This window comes from Lonchura striata, chromosome 1 (assembly GCF_046129695.1).
Source record: "Lonchura striata isolate bLonStr1 chromosome 1, bLonStr1.mat, whole genome shotgun sequence".
Lineage (NCBI taxonomy): Eukaryota > Metazoa > Chordata > Aves > Passeriformes > Estrildidae > Lonchura > Lonchura striata.
This window is the reverse complement of record NC_134603.1, coordinates 68,427,483-68,438,089: the sequence shown is the minus strand read 5'-3', so window position 1 is coordinate 68,438,089 and position 10,607 is coordinate 68,427,483. Positions and strand designations below refer to the sequence as shown.

General features: G+C 34.6%; 1 long non-coding RNA gene across 1 annotated transcript; it reads right to left on the bottom strand.

Moving 5' to 3' along the window:
• Nucleotides 1-4,290: 4,290 nt before the first annotated feature.
• Nucleotides 4,291-8,584, bottom strand: LOC116183313 (uncharacterized). Its single transcript, XR_004147913.1, has 3 exons — nt 8,467-8,584; nt 4,469-4,529; nt 4,291-4,377 (listed from the first exon to the last, which is right to left on the bottom strand). It is a non-coding gene; the product is annotated as an uncharacterized LOC116183313 (long non-coding RNA).
• Nucleotides 8,585-10,607: the final 2,023 nt, after the last annotated feature.

The window sequence follows — 10,607 nt, the reverse complement described above, 5'->3', positions numbered from 1 at the left end:
TCTCTCCCAAACATAAAAGTTTAATGCTTTTTTTCCTTTGACTTTTTCCCACCTCCTCACCCCATACTCCCAATCTCTAATGGTCTTCCAGGTCCCTTATATAAGAAGGCAACTTTAACCACTGAGATTCAAAGAACCACCAAACAACTAAACCTCTTCATTTAGACTTTATCTCATTGTCCTGGTTTCATCTGGAATAGAGTTAATTTTCTCTCTAGTACCTGGCTGAGTGCTGTGTTTTGCTTTTGCATGGTAATAAGGTTGATAACACACTGATTTTTTAGCTATTGCTGATTAACACTAAGTCAAGGACCTTTTCCCTTCCCATGCAGGCCTGACAGTGAGGAGGCTGTGAGTGCACCAGAAACCAGGATGGCTGAACCAAATTGACCAAAGGGATATTCCATACCATATATTGTCATGCTGAGTAAAAGAAATGGGGTAGGAGGTGGGCAATGGTGGCCCACTGCTCAGGAACCAGCTGGGCATTAATCAGCAACTAGTAAGCAACTGCATGGTGCATTATTTGTTTTTTTTTTTTTTTTTTTCAATTTTTAAATGATTGCTATAATTTCCTCTTCCTTTTCTGTCCTATTAAAATGTCTTTATCTCAATCCAGAAATTTTGCTTCTTTTGCCTATTCTCTCCCTCACCCCAATGGGTTAGAGTGAGCAAATGGCTGTGTGATATTTGGCGGTCTAAACAAAAAGACCTCTTTCCCTAGTCCTTTAAAGAAAATCAGGCTCATAATTGTACTAGTGCACAGCTAGCACAAGTAAAAGCACACACTCTGAAACCATCTGAATATGAGACGTGACAGGAAGTGAGCTTGAAAACCTCAGTAATCATTGACAACTGTCCTACAGATTAGTGGATTTCAGCCTGTGATCCACAGACTCCAGGGAAATACCCATTCTTTGAAATAACTTGCAAAATTGACTGAGAGGAATAATTTAATGTGTGCTACATGGAAGCCTGCATAAGATAAACTTTCAAAACCAAACTCAGCGACATTACAAATTTCCTTCAGAACCATAAATCACAGAAAGGTTGAAAATTGCTCTATACATAATAGATCATAAATAATAGTTTATGTGTTGAAGACTATGAAACATATATTAAGTGAGGAGCTTTTTTCCCCTTACTTTCATATAGTACTAATTTCAGTTCAGGTGATAGCAGAGTTGTAGTGAGAGTTACTATTTATGTAGGATTTCAGTGGGTAGTCTTTCAGTATCTGTTCCTTGACTTTAACTTTTCAGTCCTGCTTATGGTGCAGAACAGATCCTAAAGGAAACTCTTAAAACCTGAATTGCAGCATACAGTGTACCGTTTGGAAGGTGCAGCAATACATTTAGTAGTAGGCTGCAGGTGTTATTAAAAATGTGGTTTTTACTTTTGAAGCCTGAAAATAAATCCTGATGTACATGGTTGACAGTTGATGATTACTTCTGGGAAACCACAGAGATTCAGGGATTTTGCTAATTTTGGCAAACAGCTCATAGAAGGTAATTTATCTAAAAATTCTACCTCTTTTTGTTTATCAATATCCCAATTCCCTAAGATCGTTCTTTAACAAAAATGCTCAACTGTTTGTTAAATGCACCTAAGAAATTAAACAATTAAGGTCTTATCCAAAGCCTTCTGTAGTTCATAAAAATAATTCAATTACTTTAGTATGTCTCGAATATAGTGCAATTGTCAACATAATGATCTCTCTATAGTCTTATTTTAAGTCAGGCAGTCTCTTGGTACGCATCTATTTTTTCATACTGTGGAGGAATAAATTCAGACTCCTCACAAATAATTTTGCCTGTACTTGTTTATCACTAACATAAAATTGAACATTTTTACCCTCTTTGTGATGCTAAGCAGTCACAATTTTATCTACACCTAGAAATCACATGTTACATCATTGTTCTCTGACTGAAGGGGCATAAAAGTCCAAAGGTTCATATTTGCAAATTCAAATTTAACATCTGTGGCTCTGTTCTTTGTAACACTCTTAGCATTTGCTGTGTCAGAAAGTCCAGTAAATTCAAATCAAAAAGAGGGAGCAATAGGAAAACAATCTGAACCAAATGGGATAGGAAATATTTTTCAAACTATATCAACATGATTGGCTCACCTTTAAAAACATTTTCTTTCTGGCAGTTCCACTGCTGTTCATAATCATACAGATATAAAATGGTTAAGGTTGAAAAAGATCTCCAAGTTCACCAAGCCCAGGACCACATTGTTCACCATTAAACCCTGTCCGTAACTGCCATAACCACACAACTTTTGAATACTTCCAGGGATGGTTATCCCACCATTTCCCTGGAGAGACAGCTCCGATGCCCGACCACCCATTCAGTGAAGAAATGTTTTCCTAATATCCAGTGTGAACCTCCCCTAGTGCAACTTGAAACCATCTCCTTTTGTCCTATGATTTGTTATTTGGGAAACTGATCCCCTACTTCCTTTTATGTTGTTGTAGACAGTGATAAGGTCCCCCTTGAATCTCTTTTTCTCCAGGCTAAGCAAGTAAGCAACTCCATCTGCTGCTCCTCATAAGAATTGGGCTCCAGACATTTCATCAGCTTCAGTGCCATTTCTCTGGACACACTCTTGCACTTAAATGTCCTTCTTGTGATGAGGGACCCAGAGCTGAACACTGGATTTGAGAGGCAGCCTCACCAGTAACAAGTACAGGGGGATGACCACAGTCTCTGCTGGCCACACGATTTCTCTTACAAGCCAGGATGCCATTTGACATCTTGGTGTCCTGGGCACATGCTGACTTATGCTCAGCCCTTTCTGCAGGGCCATTTTCTAGTCACTCTTCCCCCAGCACAGGATGGTTGTGACAGAAGTGTAGGACCAGCACCAGGCCTTGTTGGACCTCATGCCTTTGGCCTTGACCTGTTGACCCAGTCTGTCCAAATCCCTCCTACGCTCTAACAGACCAGCAGCTTAGTGTTTGCTGTCCATGAACTTACTGAGGCTACACTCTATCCACTCACCCAGGTTATCAATAAAGCCACTAAACAGGACTGACCCCAATACTGAGTTAGGTGATTTTGAAACTCTCCTTATCTGTTTCTATATTGATAGCTAGAATGGTGGTGATCTGCTCTCATCCCTGAAGCTGTTGTACACCAGTTGGTAGAGGATGAGAGATCTAGGAGAGAGTCTCAGTAGGATTTGCTGCAGCTGTACTGAAGGGAAAGATAAATTAAGTATTTTTTTTCTGTGCACTATACTAAAATTGTGGCTAATAGTAAAACAGAGCTGTAGCTTTGTCAGCTGGACTGGGCTTACTCAAATCAGCATCACACGTTAAAGAGTGTGTCTGATTTCATTTGGCATGTTGTTGTCAGTGACTTCAACTATGTCCAACCATGAGAAAGCCTGTGTTGCCCTTCAGGGTTGTTTTTTTCAGGGTTAAAGCAAGGTAATGCATTTAATGCATTTCATTTCAGCATTTTCTGTTAAGCTTTTCTAATTCTTATGTTTCTATGAATAAATAAAGAGGAAATGATAGGATTTCAGTGTTCTGCTAGATAGAGTTTCTGTAGGATAGCGTTATTTTCCAGACTAATTTTCTATAATGGAATGTTCCTCCTCCTCCCATTATCTGTTAAACAAAGCTTTCATAAATTGGGTACAAATTTACAACTCAAGCCTATACTCATATGAAGTGTTAAATTGCTGTAAAATCAGGTAATATGTGCTAAATACATATATTCATCTTGCATAAAACATAAGCTTATAGCATGTATTTATCTAAAACATAGTTTCTAAAATACTGTATTTACTTCAGGACGCGAAATAGTTTTTCATGCAAATGTTTCATATATTGATTTTAAAATTAATTGTTGTTGAAATAATGGTAAACATTCAACCTTAGCCACACTGTGGACTTTGTCTGTTGTGTTCTGTGTGTTATTTTTATTGGAAATTACAGAAAGAATTATTTTTTCTCTTTAGAAATCACTTTACTAAGACTTAGTTTTCACTGTGAAAAAAATGAATTAGTGAAATGTGAATTCAAGGGATATTGCCCTGGTTTTGAAATATCCCAGCCTGGCCTAATCAGTAGGAATCTCATGACCAGCTTCATTCAAGTCTGTGTAATTTTTTTAAAATTTAATTTCTTTAGTTCCATTTCTGTCTGTCTGCTTACCTTTCTTTTCTGATTTTAGGGATTTCAATGGGAATAATTTGGAAAGTTTTGGTCTATTTCTCTACACTGAATTTCATCTCAATATAATTTGTTGCAGTCATTACATTTCAAATTTTCTGGATTTTTCAATTTAATTTTTGATTGACCATACCTCGTTTCTGGAGTGTTTGTTCAACTTGGTCCTCCAAACTCAAGATTCATTCTCTTTCCTGAAAGGAAGAAGAAGAAATTAGAGTGGAAGATAAGAGATAGGATAGTATATTTTCACAATGATCCAGGTGTCATACTTTGTAAACTTACAGGAATGATAACTGTAAATGAAGAAAGCAGGTGTACGTGGATCACACTTCTCTTTTTAGACCTGAGAATATTAAGACTGAAGCTCAGTGAAAATAGTCAAGAGTAGTACTTGAAAAAAGTTCATTCAGGTAGAATGTGTTTTCATGATTTTCCATAAAAGATTAAATAACCTCTTCAAGCGGCTTTCCGTGACCTTAAGTAGTCAGAACTTTTCTACTTTTACTTGTAATTTCCAATTTTGTGTTTTATAATTCATTCATTCCTATCTTCCATGATCTAAATCCATACATCAAGCAATTTATTATTTTAATGATGCTTCTTTTCAAATACATATTAGGTATTAATTCATAATTGTGGTAAATATTGTTAAATTTTCACAAGACCAAGAAATATATAAAAAATATAAATTGATTTACAAATTCTGAGTAATTTTAAGTATTCGCTTTGAGTTTAAGCAACACTTAAAAAGGAATCTGTTCTTCCATTTTTCTCAACTCTTTAGAGATGCAAAAAAGTTTTTTTCCTGATACTATATAACACATTTTTTTTCTAAAATGAAAAAAAAAAAAAAAATTTCTGGTCAGTTAAATTTGGTAATTTTAAATATAGGGGGTTCTTTCAATTTTTGCTACTCATAATCTGTGTAAACAAGTTTTATAAGAATTTTTATTTTGTAAATAAACCAGATTTCAATCCCCTTGAGTTGTTTTTATACTTTCCCCAGTGGAACGAGAGTGATGGGGAAGGGAGAAGGAAGGAGAAGAAGAAGGAGAAGGAAATAGAAAAAATATAGTTCAAAGTCTTTTTTTCTTGTTACTGTAAGAGAGAAATGCTATATTTACCGGTTCACTAGTTTGTTCAATTGCAGCAATTTTTATGTTCCTTCATGTTAACTTTCTTAAGTGCTCTGTAATAAATTATATCAGAAAGGCCACTTTTGTGTTCAGATGTTCTTCTCATTCTGTGGCACTTTATAATTTTCTGTCTTTCGTAGTTTATCTAAAATGACTTTCTGAGCTCTCCTTGTTATCAAATTACAATTTTTTGGAAACACTCATTGATAAGAAAAAATTAATTGTGAAACAGCAGGAAATGAAGAAGTGTCATTTAACACTAAATTTTTTTTTTGTTCAGCCAGAATAGCACAAATAAATGCGCTTTCAAATATTTCAGGAAAGAAGCAAAGTTGAAAAAGGACAATTTTTGGAGTACTTTACATTTTGTAAACTCAAATCAACTTTAAAAATATTAAGTATATTTCTTTCTTTCTGCATACACAATATGTCCTAGGAGCATGTTCTTCCAACCCCTATCTTTAAAAAAAGAACCAATTCTGACAACTATGCAAATATAGCCTCATTTAGTATGAAATGTCTGGCTTGTAGCCTAATATAGTGTGCAGCAAAATGGTTAAAAGTTGAATTATCATTTTTCAGACCTCAAGGTCAAAAAGAAGTATTTCCTCTGACCATACTTAATGTATTGGATCTGCATGAATATAAAATACATTGCAGTGCTACTGCATGCATCCATGACTTTCCCACCCCTAAAGTTTAATTCTTTTTATGGACACTGATACATTCTGCATTTAGCTGGTAATCTGCTCCTGGTGGATAGCCCACTCCTTACAACTTATATAAAAATACCTTGGATGATGCTACTTTGAAAGATTATTTTATTTTGGTTTTTTCTCTTGTGCATAATTTTGCTTGGATATTCAATTAATAATGCATATGAAAGAAATGCTTCTTGTTCTTATGGAAATCAATTATTTGAGCACATAAAGAGCCATAAGGATATTAGTGGATCCATTGACATCAAACAAAAGTGAATTTCTTATAAGACCTTTGTCTGTGCTAAGGATGTGATCAAGGAATAGTCAAAGTGCTGATGACTCTTTAAGAAAATGCATAAGTAAAATTTATCTACAAAGAATGGATTTTTATCCATTAAACTTATTTTAAAACTTCCTTTCTTCAGGTACCTGGCACCTTTCTTCAGGTACCAGTTCAGAGCAAATGAAATGGAAACATTATCTATTTGCTGCCCATCTCTCCTGTATGTATAAATCTGGAATATTATTTTAATCTATTAACTGGCAATCTGAACTAAGAACTATCAGAATATGATTCAAATACTTTCAGGAGGTTTAGACACAGTAGATACCTTTACAAAAGTATAGCAGTTGGCTTTTTTGCAGAAGAAAAGTGCTTGTGATTATAAATATTATTGCCCTTAAATGTTTATTTTAAATGAAATTTTGAGAAGCTAAGAAGTTTCAAAATTATTTGCTTTATTTACAGATCTCAGTTTCAATTAACTTTTGAAATGTCTTTCAAAACTCCAGTCTGAGAAATGTTGTTTATTTCAAATTTCTTTATGGGGAATGTGGACGCCTGACTTTCTAGTAAGCATTATTCCATCATGACTGACAGCACAAAGGGGAGCAATAGAGATAGTTTTTGAAAAAGATTTGAGACAAAAGTAATGTCAGGGTACAGCTGGGTAACTGATATCTGGTAATAGGTAAGTTTTCCTTGATCACTTGGAATGAGGGGTTAATGTCCTTTTTTTTAAATACATATCATTGTTTCAAATATAATGACAATTGCATGCTTTTGGAGCCCTTATTATGACAGATGTATTTAGAAAGCATTTCTGAGCATCTTTGTGATTTTTTAAAATATATTGCATTCCAGAGGACATTTTAGTGTAATGTTTTTTGCTGCAAGACATACCACATATGCTATTGTAAGATAAGGGAATCAAAATTAATTAACATCTAAATTATGTCTATATTTTCATGATAATTATGCTTAATTAATTTATGAATATTTTATCATAAATCATCCAGTAATTTTAATAAACTGGCTTTTTATATTTTATTAATATGTATATATAAATACTCTCAAATGTGGTTTTAAAAAAATATAATTTAGGAGTCAAATAATTTCTATGGTATGCTAGGATGGACTGCAGATGTTCACAGAAATATTAACTGCATTATCTAAATTTTTGTTTGTTACCTTTCCTGGGTCTTTTAGGCTTTGTAATTTTTGAAGAATTATTTTTTTGCTTTTAAAAGGATTTTACATATGTTTTGCTGTTTATCCATTGTAAACAAATTGGTTTTGGACAGCTAGGTCACATTATAGAAGATGGTCAGAATTAATAGAGGAAAAAAATCAATGGACATTAGGGCAGGTCTCTGATAACCACTTGCAAAATGACAATATTATCAATATTTCTTAATATTGGCTGAAAAACCAGATGCTGGAGCAGAGGACTTTTTCACAAATTATCAGCTTTTAGTTCTTTCTTTTATTCAAATTCTTCTGCTCCCAGATTCTTTTGCTCAGAGGTATACCTTGCTGCTTGCATTTATGTGTTTTTTTAAAGTGTTCAATCCATTAGTTAAAAATTGTTTCCCAAACATCTGTGATAAAAAACACCAATCTAGAGCAAAACACCCTTTTTTTCCCTGTGTACCTGTTTTTTAACGGAAGAGCAGAAGATGCTAACTACATGGACTTAAATTAAATGTATCCAAATGTAGTTTTTGTTTGTAAAGGAGATATCCATACTTTTAAATGTGTGATTCTATCAGTTGATGCTGGAATGACCAGCCACATGTCATATCACCTTAAGATAAAGTGAACATCCTTTGAAAGAATGGTCTAAATTATCTGGGATATCTGGGCATATGTGGCAGCCAGAGACTCAAGACTTCTCTGACTGAGCATAGTATGCAATTATTATTTGTCTTAAAATAAACATCCTTTAATGCACAGAGGAAATCTATTATCCTATTGTGACCACACAGACAAAGGTGTCCAATTATACTTTTCCTTCTTTACTTTCCTATTTTCAATTATACTTTTGTTTTCTAATTGCATTACAGACATCACTTTCATTTTTGAAGCAATCCAATCAGGATTTGTGCTGAACACCGGGTTGATAATGTAGAAGTGTTTTTGCTGTTGCTGAGAAGGGCTTACACAGAGCCAAGGTCTTTTCAGCTTTTTGTACTTCCACACTCGTGAGAGAGCTGGAGCTCCATGGGAAGTTGGGAGGAGACACAGCCGGGAGCAAAGGAATTTTTCAGACCATATGACATCATGCTCACTGTATAAAGATGGGGGAAAGAAAGAAAAAGTGAAAACATTTGGAATTATGGTTTTTGTCTTCCCAAGTAACTGTTACATTTTATGGGACTGTGCTGTCCTGGAGAAGGCTGAACATCTGCCTGCTCTTGGGAAGGAGTGATTTAATTCCTTGTTTTGCTTTACTTGGATGCATGACTTCTGATTTCTCTTAAATGTCTTCATCTCAACCCATAGGTTTTCTGGCATTTAGTCTCCTCAGTTCCAATGATGAGGGAGTGAAAGACTGGCTGTATGGTATTTAGTTGCTGGCTGGAGTTAAGCCATGACAATATATCACACATTCCTTATAAAAACCTTTATTATTGCTCTATTTTAAATCAAATGATTTCTCTTACCTATGCTAGATTAGCAATAGGAAGATTCTAAATTATTTAATAAATGCAAATAGTCCAATTCATTCTGACGAAACTTTATTATTGTGAATAGCTGCTCAATCAAAGAGATGCTTGAATAAGTTTTCCATTTGTGTGTGTGCTGGGGGAACTGATGGGAATATAATAATTTCAGTGATTTTAACAGCAAAATACCAGAAAAAAAAGTTTCATTTTTGTACTATTGAAATGCTAATTTCTTGGTATTAGAAGAGTTTAAGTTTAGATGCTGCATACTCCTATAAGAGTAGTAAAGATTAAGAAAGTAGGAAAGGCAAGTAGCAAGGGCCTTTTCAATTTTGCCTATAGAATTTTTCTCATCAGCAATTAAAATCTGATATATTTTGGAGGAGAGAGATGAAGACCAAACCCCACTGTGACATGTCTCTGCAGGGCAAGTTATTACCAGTTCACTGACAATTGTTTCAACTAGCTTTTTGATGGAGGGAAGAAATAACAATTTTTCATAGCAGTTCTTTGGTATTGATAAATCACTTTCAGGTTCTTGCCTCTAGCAGAAACTACACATCTCTGCCCTTCAAAATTATAACTACTATTCCACAGCAATCTTCCTTGTGTCTGGTGCTATTTTCAAACTATTTATATTATCTGGATGACATAATTTTCCATGTTCATGCTGTGAGACCACTGTTATACTCCTGATTTATTATATTCCAAAGCTTATGCCTGCTAAAAGTGTTTTACAGACTTATGTTTAATAAACCTAAAAGTAACACACAAAGACAGACAGTACAGGTTTTCATTTCCAAATAGAAATATTTCTGCTTTTGGCTGAATGAGCATTTTATTTCAGTTATCCCTTTCTTGAGGGAGCTTGAAGGAAAAGGTGTTCATCTGGCATCTCAGAAGACTTTGGTAAGGGGAAAAAAAGGAGATTGTGGATTTTTGAATGAAATTATGCAGCATTCTTCAATGACAGCAGTGAAGAATTTGTTTTCCTGGCTAACAGTGATTTTTTTTTTTTTGAGAGAAAAAATTCTGAAATTAAAAATAAAAAGTAGGGGAGTTAAGATAGTGTACTGCAAACACATTCAATTTTCTTATGTTTGATTTTTTTGTTTGTTTTTTATTCAAAAGAGGAGGCAGGTATTTGTATTTTTTTCAGATTAATTACTTCAGGGCACTCAGGCCATATAAATTCTCTTTCTTTCTCTTTCTATCATTCAAAGAGAAGAGAAGGGAAAAAGTGTGAAAAGTTAATGGAAATGCATATAATACAGAATAAAAGTCCTATAGCAGAAGTATTGGAATGGTAGTATTAGCAAATTCTTGGACACATGGCCTGGGATATTCTGTCATTTTGCCTTGGTTATTTTATGTGAGATACTTCAAAAGGTGATGTGGATTATTCTTAACCATGGCTACAGGCACTGCACAAAGAACAGTTATGTCTTCTACCCCTAGTTCTGGATTTGGCTGTGGTGATAGATAGTGAGAAGGCTGTCACTTAAGGAACCATGGTGGAGTGACACTAAATTAGGCACAGAAGGAGTTGGTATCATCACTGGCATGGTTTTAAAAGCTTGCATTTGGGCTTGTGTCTCACACTTTGAGCATGTTCTGTGTTGAATAAGGGGAGTC